Source organism: Caloenas nicobarica, chromosome 2, assembly GCF_036013445.1.
Source record: "Caloenas nicobarica isolate bCalNic1 chromosome 2, bCalNic1.hap1, whole genome shotgun sequence".
Classification (NCBI taxonomy): domain Eukaryota; kingdom Metazoa; phylum Chordata; class Aves; order Columbiformes; family Columbidae; genus Caloenas; species Caloenas nicobarica.
Genome location: NC_088246.1, coordinates 21,275,873 through 21,290,019, shown reverse-complemented (window position 1 = coordinate 21,290,019; position 14,147 = coordinate 21,275,873).

Genomic DNA, 14,147 nt, shown 5'->3' with positions numbered 1-14,147 from the left:
TTGACAAGCTTGTTCTCTCATTTTCAAGTGTTCTCAGGTCCCAAGGAGCTGACCATGCACTAGGGGCTGTATGTGCTACAGTGACCACAGTGCTTTGCTCTGGCTCTTTTGAGCCCGGCATCTGCTGAAGACCACAAACCAGTAAAAGACAACTTCTCTTTGGTTCTCATACTTTATAAAACTGCTTTCCTCAGCTAACATCAATAGATAGAGCTGAACAAAGATTTAGTTTATTAGTAATAAATGACAAAGGATTTTTTTTCTGCCAAAGCCTTGAAACTTGAAGGTGCAAGTGTCTGTTGCTACAATAAATAGCAAGTAGCCTGAGTAGGAATACTGACATCTGGAAATGAGAATCCATACAACACAATGTATACTTGTACTGGATGTGCAGAGTGCCTTACTATGCAGGGTTAATTCAACCTATTGTATAAAACCCACCAAATCCTGTAGTGCTTATTTGTGTCTGCAGAGATTAAAGATCTATCTGTCCCTAGAGCATCTGAGAAACAAGGCAGATGTACATTTTAAAAATGCAATTTGAGATAGTGTGCTGGCAATATTTCTAATAGAAAAAATTATTACAGTATCTAAAAGATACCTTTATTTGCCTTCATTCCTGAGCATCCAGACATTTTAATTTTTTTTTTTTTTTGTGCCATACATTATTTAATAAAGGGGAAGGAGGAGATTTGAACCTAATTACATGTTACTGTATAAGGAAAAATGTTCAGCAGAGGTTTTCTATTATGTAGTTCCCCCCTCCCCAAATGATACATTTTTAGTCCTTATTGAAACAAAAATATATCTCTGTGTACCCAGAATGAAGATGATTTGTCTCATTGACAGGTATTTTCTTCTTTTTCTATTTCTAAACTTAAAATACACACATATAAGAACTCACACAGATAAACACAAATTTGCACATTTTATACATTTTAAAATGCAATTACTTTCCTGATAGCTTTTTTTAATGCAAGATCAATTCAGAGCCAAGATCTGGGGAAATATTTTTCTCTTCATAATGACAGCAATCAATCAAAAAGTAGAATGAGATCATTTAGCATTAGTATTTCTGAGCAATTGTCCAAAAAAAAAAAAAAGCGATAGTTGAGGTTTTCTTCAAGAAATGTCTTTACCACACCATTCTGCCAGAAAGTTAGACATTTTTTGTGAGCTGCAAATGTAGGAAGATGGTTATATCTGATTTCAGGAATTGACTACTGAGACCAGTACCAATGCAGGTCAATCACATTATGTCACTTTAAGATACCTGTTTGTGTTACATTAATAGGTAACCTTCCAGCCATAGGTAGGTCTTTATGCAGATTTTAATTAAGAAGGTATAACTTTTCAGCTTGCTTTTATCTGACAATTAGAAACTTCTTCCCCCAGTCACACCAGTTGGAACTACCAGAGACATGGTGAAGAATATACACTTCACACCACAGCAATCACCTGGGAAGGGTCAATAATACCCCAATCCACTCTCCTCTCCCTTCTTTCCTCTTGCTTCTCCACCAAGCAGCTAATGAGGGGCAGCTGCTATAGAAGACTGCAAATCAGCTTATGTAAAGGTGACGGGTGAAGATACTACAGGTGCCTCTGAAGTGGCTGGAGCAGCCTGGTGGTGAGAGGAGCCTTGTCCATGGTGGAAGGCATCAGCAGGCTAACACAGGTTGCAGCCTGCACGAGAAGCTGAATTTGAGTTGGCATTTCCCTGCAAAGGAGAAATGTTGGCTCTAATATTAAAGGACTGATAATGCAGGACTAATCCATCCTCAGTTTTGAGTTACTCAGAGGTAAGATGTAGGGGTAGTGAGGGTCTCCTGTGCAGACACTATGGGGTATGCCTTAGAAATTGATGTTGGATCTTGGCACCCTATACTGAGAATAAGAAAAATCCTGATTAGATTGAAATGGGGGGATTTAATTTTATTTAAAAAAAAAAAGTTCAATTTATTTTTTCCTCAATTTCATCTCAGAACTCTTTCTTCAACTCCCTCTTTTCCAAAAGAAACCAATTCTGTACTCTTACACTGCAGTGGTCCCCAGGGCCAGGCCAAATTCTGCCATCAGCTGTAGCAATGAAGCTGTTAGGGAATGACAGCCCTAGGGAGGCATCACCTGAATTAAGAAGAGCAGAATCTTGCTTTCTGTGTCTGTGGTGGCATTTGTTTTTACTTGAATAGCTTTTACGGCAGAGTTTACAATTTTTTTTGCTGATGTGTAATAAAACACTTTTACTGTGGTTGGTTTAATTTTCAAAGCTTAAAAAAAAAATCAATTTGTTTCTTTGTACTCAGTATATTGGAGTTGAAAACCGTAATGTACTATTACTTCGGGGTCAGTGCTTAACTTCTGTTGACCCTCTTGCCTGTGAATATTTCCTGGAGTTTATTACTACAGCCTGTCTCCTGGATTTTTTTATGCATAAACTTATCATTTCTTATTCTTAAGTAACCACTATCAGAGTCTTTAAGAACAATGATTGATTTTAGGGCAAAAACAATTTCCCACATGCATGAACACAAAATCCATGAGACACTTCTCTTGAATACCCACATTCTTCTCTTTGTACTGCAAAGATTTTGAGAGGTGTGAGAGATGCAGATGTTTCAGATGGAGCAATATACAACGGGGAAAGAAAACAAACAGTTCATAGAGCAAATAGGACACATTAACAAATATTATTCTTTGGGGCAATTTTGAGTTAAATACCTGCTATTTTATATCAACAGCTTCTTCAACCAGGAGGAGGAAGACAAGGACAACAGCAAAATCCTTGTCAAGCTTTTGACAATCGTTTTGTCTGTCAAATTACTAGAAATATTAAGTGTTTTTTCATGCAGTCTTTAAGAGCTACTTAAAGTATTGCAAGTGGGTTGGAGAGTAGCATTAAATGCAAACTAGAATTCCTGTTGTAACTGTCCAGTAAATGGTTGGTCAGTGGAGTTTCTTCTTTCCAGGCAGCCATCAGCAGAACTGGGGACAGTATGTTACCCTGCTTATGTCTGTTGTTAAAGGGTGGTGTCTAGATTTTTTTGACAGATGTACGTATTATTATAGTTACCACAAGAAAACTAAGTTAAGATTTCTCTCTGAATATGTGTATGTCTATATTCAATTAATCTCTTACGCCTTACTAAAAACATCTCTCTCCTCATCAACAAGGAGGTGTTTTGTATAAGGACTTCTAATACTTCACTCCTACTAGCAAAAAAAACCCATTTTTTTATACCAATGAAATATATATAGTGGATGAGATGCCAGAATTTCCTTCACTGTTGTTATCCAGTTCAGATGCTTTGTGACAGTATTTCTTACAATCCTAGTACCTCTGTATTTCATAGGTTGTAGCAATATAATGATGCCACATTAGTCACACCACCGATTCTCACTGTACTTATCAAAGCAGCCTTTAGATAACTTCCAGATGAGACATGACAGTGGATAATCCATTATCCTCTTTGCTGGTTCTTTTGTCTTCTGAACAAAGAATTTGATTCAAATTATTAAACTGATTCCAAGACATAGCAGTTAGCACTAGCATTTTAAAAACATTTTTTCCGTGTTTGAATGGAATGAATGAGCCTCTTCTACTTGGTCTAGGGAGAGAGGGCTAAGTATGGAGAGTGAGATGAATAATGGCCTGACTTAGTGGACGAAAACTGCTGTTGGGAGAGAGAATATTATGGGGGAAAAAAAACCAAAAACAAACAAAAACAAACCAACAAAACCAACAACTAAACAAAAACAAAGCAGGAAATATGAATATGACTCGAGGAAGGTGGGGGAAATGTGTTAATAATGCTGCTCTTTGTGTGAACAGTATAGGAGGGGGGGAAAAAAAAAAAAAAGACATCCTCAGTGCATGACCTGCAGCTTGACAGACCTCAGGTCACCCGGGTTCTGAAGTGTGGGAATAGCACCATCTATTGCACAGCCGCCCTTACCAGTGCGGTGTCAGACCTCATAGCCTCCCCTGCATGGCCCTCACAGCAGCTTTGTAAGGTAAGGACAGGGTATTTTCTTAGTTTAGGAGGGGGAATCTGCTTTCTTGGTGGCTCGCAAAATGCCAGTGATAAAGCAGGAACTGAGCCCAGTTCTGTTTGACAAGCTCCTGCTGTAACTTCTGGCTCTGTTTCCTCTTCTACTAAGAAGTCCCATCTGCTTGAGAACCTTGATAAATCAGGCTAACGAGACCACTTGTAACTATATATCTTTCCACTAATCTTAGGGAACATATTTACCCTCAGCTTCCCATGTATGAGCTATGTTGTCTTTCAATTACAATTGCATCATACTTTGCAGGCACTAGAAAAAATGTGAATGTTTGTATTGGGAAAACATGTTTGCTAGAGTTGCAGGTAGAAAGTAAGACCAAGGAAATTTGTATACGGAAGTAGAAAGACAACATATACACTAGAACTTTTTAAAATCCAACACTGAAGCTTGGAAAATAGCTGCCCTTTTTAGAAAAATTAAATGTCAGCATTTTTTCTTATTTTGTTGCAATTTGAAAGATTCAGGCAGTTATAATGTCTTGAAAATGCAGTTTAAAAGATGAGAAAAGAAGTCATCGTGTTAGAACAGCTTCTTCTTTGAAAATCAGTATCTATCCACAAACCACAACTGTCAAAAAGCAGGAAAGGGACTTAAAACGTCATATCTGTGCTTCCATGTGTCATTTCTACAGACTGCTTTTAATTTTCTTACCTTTCATCATGTGACTCCCAAAATGAGAGTTGGATTTAAATGCATCTGTCCAGACAGACAGTGAACTCCACCCAAGAGGGTCAGTAACTGGAGAAGCAAACCAGACAAAAATAACCATTGTCAAACTTGGACTATAGTTACTGATATGCAGAAAATCTGCTGAAGAAAACATGAAAGAAAAAAAAAAAAGACAAAAGGTTATAAGCATGCAGTGCTCTATTTCCATGTAACCAGGAGAAGAACTTGTCTTTAAGTTCTTGGCAAAAGCTGATAGTATTTCATGGTGGCTACCTAAACATAAAAAACCAAACCAAGCAAACAAAACCACAGAGCTGTGATAATGTAATGACCCTTTGGAATATTAGATACGCATATGCTAAATAAACCTTGCCTACAGTTCAAATGGGAAAGAGTTAACTCACAACTCTCTTGCTACCAAAGAGGCCTGGACTCACATTTTCCAGCTGGCAGAGGTGTGTGTTTGTACACACATCCCTCACAACTCCTCACTCTGCCTTTTCCCTCCATATCAGTTTTGTAAAACTCTCCAAGTTACAGTCGTGCTGGCTAATAATTACATTTCATCTGATTGTTATCCAGCAAAACTATAGGTATTGTAACATGTTAGACTCGGCTCATTTATTGTCATAAAAAACATAAATAATATTTTTTTAAAGGCTGGATAACATTAAGGAAACAGCAATTCTCTAATCGTTACCTGCATAATTGTTTCACCTGCTGAAAGACTGCAGGTTAGTCTAACTCATTTAGGGGGCTGTTGTGAAGAAGGGCTGTGGAGTCTGGCCATGTTCTTCCATTATATTGCAGATCCTCAAGTAGTCTGAACTGACATAACTTTCCTGGACGTCTAAGAGTTTCAGTTCGCACCACCTGCAGACCTTCCTGTGATATCTTAATCAGATAAGGCTTTTTGCCTGCCATCGGCCTGGACCTCTAACATTGATTTCCAGGAGGAGTTTTTGCTTGGCCATAGAAGAAAGTTAAAATATTCTACAATTGTTGTAGTGAACTAGCAGAGACAAAAGAAAAAAAAAAACACAAACCAAACCAACCAAACAAGAAAAACTCAAACAAACAAAAAAACCTAGGAGGCCTGAGTCAGTTGTATATGCTTTTTTTTTCCTCCCTAGACCACAACTGGTTATTATTTTATACACAGTGGCTCAGTTGTCTAACTTGGCTAAATTACCTTAGCAGTGTTGAAACTGCAGTGCTACGTGACTGATGCTAGCCAAGAACATCTCCCTCTGGTCCTGCACATTTAATTCTTATTCAGACCAATATAACTGACCTTACAAGGAATGTAGATAAAGGGGAAATGTAAGGCTTCTTCCTGTTTGTGTTTCAAGGACTGATAGAAACAGTATTAGCTATATGAACTGGTATGACTAACATTCAGTGATGAATAAAATACTGAATTTGGAAAAATGTGCTGTTCTCTTTCCTAAACAAACAACAACAAAAAAATCAGATGTATCCAAACCTCAAAAATTATATTCTAAAAAGTATTTAATGTTTTTTGAAAAACACTTGGGCAGAATTAGTCTACTGTCAAACCTCTAAAAACAATTCACTTGAATGACCGAGATTGTAAATCTTTGAAGTATGTTTGACATAGACTTATTTGCACAGCCTATAGTTTATAACTTTCTTGCTTCAAAGCACCGTTCTTCACAAGAAGAAAAAAAAAAGAGAGTGATAGCTAAGGAAAGATACAAAGAAAAAAAAAATAAAGGTGGAAAGAAATTGATGATGGATTACAAATTAAAGAAGTTTCTTTTTCAGAACAGAGTTTAACTTGTGACACTGATTGACCTGCATCTTTGAATATATAGCTGCCAAAGTACCTAATAAAATTAATTTAGATAAAATTCTCAGACTGTGTGCAAAGGAATTAGTTGTATAGACTTCTTATTTTATTACTGAAAAAAATAAGAGGTTTCTTTTGCATCTTTTCCTTCCTTTATATTATTAAATAGCTACTTGTTGCCAACAGAACAGTATGGTTTGAGGAGAAACCGTGAGTTATGACCTCATGAGCTAAACAGACTTCAGTTAACATTTTTATGTGTCGTCTGTCCCTAAAAATTCTTTAAGTGCTTCCAAACGTAATAAAATTTAACATCTTTTTCCTTTTGCTTGCTAGGATTCAAACACTGTCATTTTAAGATGTTATTTTCTATTTTCATTTTTAAAACATTTTGTTTTACAATCTACATATGCACTGTTTGTCTTCTGTATGCAATATTCGTTATGCAGTAGAAATAAAAACCTAATTCATCTTGATGTTAACAGAGCAACTTTGACAGTTGCAGCTGGGCAACTCAGATCAGACTTCATGGTGAAGCATTCTACAACAAGGTGACCCACCTAGCAGATGAGGGAAAGGCTGTGGATGTTGTGTACTTAGACTTCAGTAAAGCCTTTGACAGGGTATCCCACAGCATTCTCCTGGAGAAGCTGGCAGCTCATGGCCTGGATGGGTATGCTCTGCCATGGATAAAGAACTGGCTGGAGGACTGGGTCCAAAGAGTTATGGTGAACGGAGCCAAATCCAGTTGGCGGCTGGTCACAAGTGGTGTTCCTCAGGGCTCAGTATTGCAGCCAGTTCTGTTTAATCTCTTTATCAATGATCTGGATGAGGGGATTGAGTGCACCCTTAGTAAGTTTGCAGATGACACCAAATTGGGTGGGAGTGTTGATCTGCTGGAGGGTAGGAAGGCCATACAGAGAGATCTGGACTGGCTGGATGGATGAGCCAAGGCCAGTTGTATGAAGTTTAACAAGGCCAAGTGCCGGGTGCTGCAGTTGGGTCACAACAACCCCAGGCAGCGCTACAGGCTCAGGGAAGAGTGGCTGGAAAGCTGTCTGGCAGAGAGGGATCTGGGGGTGTTGATTGACAGCCAGCTGAGTATGAGCCAGCAGAGTGCCCAGGTGACCAAAAAGGCCAACAGCATCCTGAGTTGTATCAGGAATAGTGTGGCCAGCATGACTAGAGAAATGATCATGCCACTGTACTCAGCACTGGTAAGGCTGCACCTTGAATCCTGTGTTCAGTTTTGGGCCCTTCATAAGAAAGACATTGAGGTACTAGAGAGAGTGCAGAGAAGGGCGACAAAGTTGGTGAAGGGTCTGGAGCACAAGTCTGATGAGGAGCAGCTGAGGGAACTGGGGCTGTTTAGCCTTGAGAAAAGGAGGCTGAGGGGAGACCTTATCGCTGTCTACAACTACCTAAAAGGAGGATCTAGTATGGAGGATGTTGGTCTCTTCTCCCAAGTAGCAAGTGACAAGACAAGAGGAAATGGCCACAGATTGTGCCAGGGGAGGTTTAGCTTGGATATTAGGAAAAAAATTCTTCATGGAAAGGGTTGTCAGGCATTGGAACAGGCTGCTCAGGGAAGTGGTGGAGTCACCATCCCTGGAGGTGTTTAAAAGGCATTTAGATTAGGTTCTTAGGGACATGATTTAGTGCTAGAGTTAGGTTATGGTTGGACTCGATGATCCTAAGGGTCTCTTCCAACCAAAATGATTCTATGATGAATCTGAGAGGACATAATCTCAGAAAATTCTTATATTTACTGAGTGTTTATACGTCACTTGTATGTTTTTACTACCTTCTTATTTTGGAAATTCAATTCGAATTGGTGACATGACCATACTGGCAAGCTCTTTGAAAACTTATTTCTTCAGCATTATGTGAATTAAATAGATGCAACAAACTGAAATTGTGAACAAGCATTCAAATACATCCTGAAGCTTTGTACTTGATCCCTCAAAAATGAGAACTCCTATTGATTTAATGAGACTTCACTTAGTGTCATCATACAAACACTACCCTGAAATTGTTTTTTCTGATCACGTGAAATAAGACTGTTCAAAATTACTGTTGGGAGGAATATAAGTTCACAAAGTAGTGCATGAAACATTTCTGAATCAAACTTATGACTGGATTTTGAAAACAGTAACCTCAAAATGTTTGCATGAGCTGGCATTTTGACCTTGACAATTGACTACGTTACAATAATAAAGACGTATACCTTGGCATGGGCTTTCCTGAAGATGTCAACTGCTTGCCTTTGCCAAAGGTAAGAGAAATTTACATTTACTTAGAGCTTTGTTTTGAAATCTGACTCTTGGAGGTAATATACACATACAATTCGGCATAGAATTGGATAAATTTTCTGAGATTCCTAAACTTTTCTGAGTTCTCAGGTACTCAAAGGGTTTGTCAGCAATACCAGTTTGTTTAGGTTCCATGAGGGAGATGAACTTCTGATTTATCAGAAGTGCCTGAGCTCATTTTAAACACCACAATAGGTTAACAAGAAAATCAGAAGTTTTATTATACCACAAGGAAAAAATTAAGGTTCTTAACCACAAAACTGGAAAACAGCTAATGTAGTCCTGAATCGTGTTAACTGTAAACTTCTTCCATACCTCCTCTAGTGTCTGGGTTGTCATGAGGCAAACCTGGCATGTTAACATCTCCTGTTTTCATGGCTGACTTGTCTTAGAGAACCTTCTGAATTTATATTTACTTTCTGGATCCTGCTTAAGCCAGAATCTTTTTTCCTTCTGTTTTCAGATCTCTTTTCCTAAGTCTATCATCTTGTAGGACTGTGCTAAGATAGCTCTTCATCAGTTATTACTAAGATAACTCAGTTTTCCCTTCCCCTGTTCAATAAGTTGCATAAAGTAAACACAGCAATGTTGGACATTTCCCGAGATTATCTCTGGGACTTAACATGTTCTTCAATTAGCATTAATTAAATAGCCTTTCTGCAAGTGTTAAGGTTTTCAAGACTCTTAAATGAGAGATATTAGCTGTAAATGCATATTATCAAACTCTTTAATCTCTAGGTCCCTGCTAAGGTCTACATAGGGACCATATGTGACCTAGTACATATGCCAGATTTATTACTGCTAATAACAGTGGGGTTTTATCTCAAACCACCTTATCATCCTTCATCTTTCAAAAGTATTGGATGCTTGCATCACCACGAAACAAAGCTGTGTAAATAGGGTCATTCTGAGGTAAACATGTTAAGTACATTGAATTGTTGCAGTTGAGTTTAAAAGAGGATGTAATCATCTCTTTCCACTGTCTAGACACTTGAAAGGGTTGTCAGGACTACAGCTACAGCTTACCAAGCATCTGCTTTTGCTCTGCAGGGAGAGCTAAATCTTTGAGATCAAAGTCTCATGATAAACACTTAGCTGGGGTGGGTTTCTGACATGAAAAATCAACTGCGTGCTACCCTTCACTGGACTCTCGCTTACCATTTCTCATTAGGCACAAAGCCAGGCTCCATGGTGTATGCAGAAGCCACAAAGAATCACATCTGGATGTTTATATAGAGGCTAAGGTGTTCAAGGGTAGATTGGAACAACATGTAGGGGCAAATCACAGGGAAACCTTACTGCATAGAAAAGTGGAACCTGTCAGAAAGCAGGACGTAGTGCTTGGAGCTGGCCCATTGCTTGGCAAATGGGTATGCCTACCTTTCTTGTGTTTCTGAGAGATAGGAGCCACTACAGAAATCTTTTCAATTTGCAATATCCAAGTAAGAACCACTTCAAAACAAGATAAAAGGAGACAACCATCTGCTTTAGCTTCCAACTGCTCCTGGACAGTTCTCCCCTTCTTGAAGACTTCCCTGGCAAAGGAAGCATTACCACAGTGACTGGAAGGAGGAACACTTGCTAGATTATACTCTTTTTTGAAGGTATATCCCCTCCTTAAGCCTACTATCAGCACAAGTCAACAGTGGAATTTTGCAAATCTGCTGTGCATTCCTACACACTGAACGCTGATGATGCATTTTAAGATGCTCCATCACAAGACAAGGGGAATATTCTAAGTTAATATCTAAGACAACACAGTGTCTGAGTAACTGCATTTCTCATTTCTTTGTAGCCAGAACAGCTCTGTACTGAAGGTGATTTAGCTCAGTTCAATAGAACCACTGCTAAAATGAATGCCTCTGGCAAATGCCATTCCCTGCCCGCACAGGCTGCACCCTCTGTGAAAGTTTTAACTGACCAAGTCCCTGCTTGCCCACCCTGGTGTGGTCTTCAAATATGCAGGCTGCTGACATGCTTCTGAAGCAGGCTTCAGGATATTCACATCCTACTCCTATGTGAGAGGGCAATCATTTGGGAAGCACATGCAGAGGTCACATGAGCAGAATAACTGGACATCAGAAAAGACCCAGGAACAGGACTGCCTTGCAGTTAAAAATTCATCCTCTTCTCTTTGGAACTGAGAAAGTCTCTTCTAAAGTGTTCTGTGTTAATCTGGGCCTTTAAATTCTTCTGTTTGTTAAAATTGTGCAGAGGAAAATGATACAGACCTAAGCATAAACTTATAGTCTTCAGCTAGACTGTGTCAGCTACTAAGACTTACTCATTAGTTTGTTGGTTGATAAAGACTCTTCAAGACTACTCCTTGAAAGCAACCAAAATCCTCTCAACAGTTTTGCAGAAGAGATATGAGTGGATACACAAGTGCTACAAGAAGAAAACACAGAGCCCTAATACAGCAAGATGCTAATACAGCAAAATGCTGTGCTCTTTTTCAGAAAAGAGCACGTGCTGTCTAATTGGACTCTTGTGCTTGTCTAACCTGTGTAAATAACAGACTGAGATAGATGGATGGATGGATGGATAGATAGACAGATAAATAGATAGATGTCCAGAACAAAAGCAAGACATATGTTTGATAAAGGGGAGGCAGAGGAAAAGGCTGCAGAAAGAGGAAAGGTCAACATAAACTAGTTTGTATTATGGAGACAGGGATAAGAATAAGGAGCGAACACAGGATCTTGGATTTCAGATATGTAGCTCAAATCCAGAGAGGATCAGGAGGATAGATAATTAAGCTGAGAGGAAAAAGGGTTGAACACATGTGAGGACAGGACAATCTGCATTAAGGATAAAAACATCTCTTCTCTGTCGCATGACTGAACGTAGCATAATCACTGTTTTGTGGTGCATCACATATGACAGCTGAGCCTAGAGACATGAGTCCGTATGGTAGGGAAGAAGCCACGGTTCTGTGCTGCATAGTCCTCATATTGTAAGGAAGCCAGTTGTTCAACAGTATTATTTCTTCCAGGTGTTAATTTGAAAAAAACCCCCACCATTTATAAGCTTCATCTTAAGCATGTTTCACAGTCTTGATGCCCATAATGGACCAAACTGTGGCAATCCAAGCAACAGAAGTCTCCCTAGACACAAACTGCTAGAGCAGTCTGTGGTGTGGTTTCATCTGCAGGCATCTTGGGAAAAGGCAAATGGCCAATGAGCTGAAGGATGTGCAGCAGATTGTTATGCTGCTGTGGCCACTACACAAGAATGTGCTAGTTGTTTTCAAGACTTAACTCCCAAATTCTTGCTACTGGTTGCAGCTGTCCCACTCCCTTACCCCCGCAGCCATAGTTAACACTAGGCACTGACCCTCTGCAGAAGCTCTGTGCCACAGCCACTCCTGTGTCAGTTGTCTCAGCTAAACACTTGTTAAGATCATTCTAGCATTAAAGTTCTCCCAGGCTTGCTGACCTAAAACCTAATCCCAATCCAATTACTTTTTGTAACACCAGTCCTAACCCTTGTCTGCCTTCCCCTGCTGTGCCCAGCAGCAGATTTTGTTCTTTGGTCTCGGCTGATTAAAAAAAGTTAACTCTACTCACAACTGTATGGGCCATAGTAATTACTCAGGCCCTCCTACCAGCTCCAGATCATGAGTAAGAAAGGCCTTATTGTGGAATTGCTTGGTAAACTTCTGCAGATCCTGATAAAGCTTGCTTTATTGGAAAATGTGGTCAATGAAAAGATATGTTCAAAACTTATTGGGTTTTTATTTTAGCTGATTTTTTTTCCGATTTAAAAACTTTCCCCAGATTTCTTTAAATTAACTACTTCAGTGACTACTGGTACCAACACACCCACTAAGAAATGTGTCCACTCTCAATATCATTCTGTGCTGACTGCCACTGCCCTGAGACCTAACGGATTGGTCTGGTCACCATTCCTCTTTTTAGCCCATCCAACCTTCGCTGTGGCCACCCATTATAAAAGGCCTGGGTGCTGTGCACATATGGCTCATCACAAATAAGTTTGTATCCATATATATTAAGGTTTCCATCACAGCAACAGAGAAATGGCACTGGCAAAATTGCCTTTTTCTTCTTTCACTTTGATTTCCATGCTTGCTTTATCTTCTGTGCCATAGTTTAGCCTCTTCCAGTTCTCTTACAGCTTTAACTTAGCCTGCTGACCAGTGCTATACTGAAATATGAACTTCTCTGTTAAACATGGCCCTGTCACAAGCATTCTGGGAGCCTTCTGGTTCTTTATCCGTTCCTGGGTCCCACAGCTATCACTGTACTGGATATATGTCAAATAAGGGTCACAACCACAGCCTTTGCTGGAGTTGCAAGGATGGGATGTGGAACTTGGAACTCTCAGGCCCTATTTTGGGCTTTGCTGCCTTGTGGTTTTCAAAATTGAGTAATGTCCTTGGAGCTCTCGATCACAAGCAGGCAAAGGCATTGTTTGGTGCTGCATTGCTGGTGCCTGTCTCAATGTTGTTGCAAAGGCAGATTCATTGAAAGAATGTGTGAAGCATGTCTAGTTCAAATAATTTAACTTTAGCTGGAACGTTTTGGTTTCTCTTTTTGAAAGGATGTTCCTTTTCAAAAACTATTCCATTATTTTAAAATCATTACAGAACTCAAATAGGAATCAAAACTGGTTTAGATTAAACTTTTGTTTAACCTCAAACACTATTATTTTTTCATGCTGCCTTGTTGCTGAAATGTTTCTCCTTAATTTCTCCCTCCCTTCAAATTGCCAGTGAACCACTTTATCACTACATACGATAAATAGACTGACTTCCAGTTTCCACATCACAAAGTGTCCACTACACCATGAATCTGAACTATCTCTTTAGCCCCACAGAACCTCTCCCTAACCATAGATTGAGCCATAGGTGTAAGGCAGTACATCTGGGAGGTTTATCATACTGCTGTCCTAGAGATAAACAGAAAGCTTCACTGAACTAAGCTGCACCAGCATTAACCACACAGCAATTAGAGCCAAAGTATAGGCATATTCTAATTAATCACAATTATGCAAACTCATGCATTTGCATATTGTACTGCATGGAGTTACAGGGAATTTGGCAGACGCCTCCTGGATGTGACCCAGCCAGGAAGGGAACCTCAGTGCTTGCCCCAGGAATTCAAGCTGAGTGGTGGGACTTGAGGCTCTCTCAGCCAGGGGAACAGGGTAAGAAACAAAGGCTCATGCAGTGCCACTTCTCTGGAAATTTCCTGTATTTCCCTATTTAACAAGGAAGCCACCTCTCTTCTTCATACTTCACATCCGAGTTTTGCATGACCCTT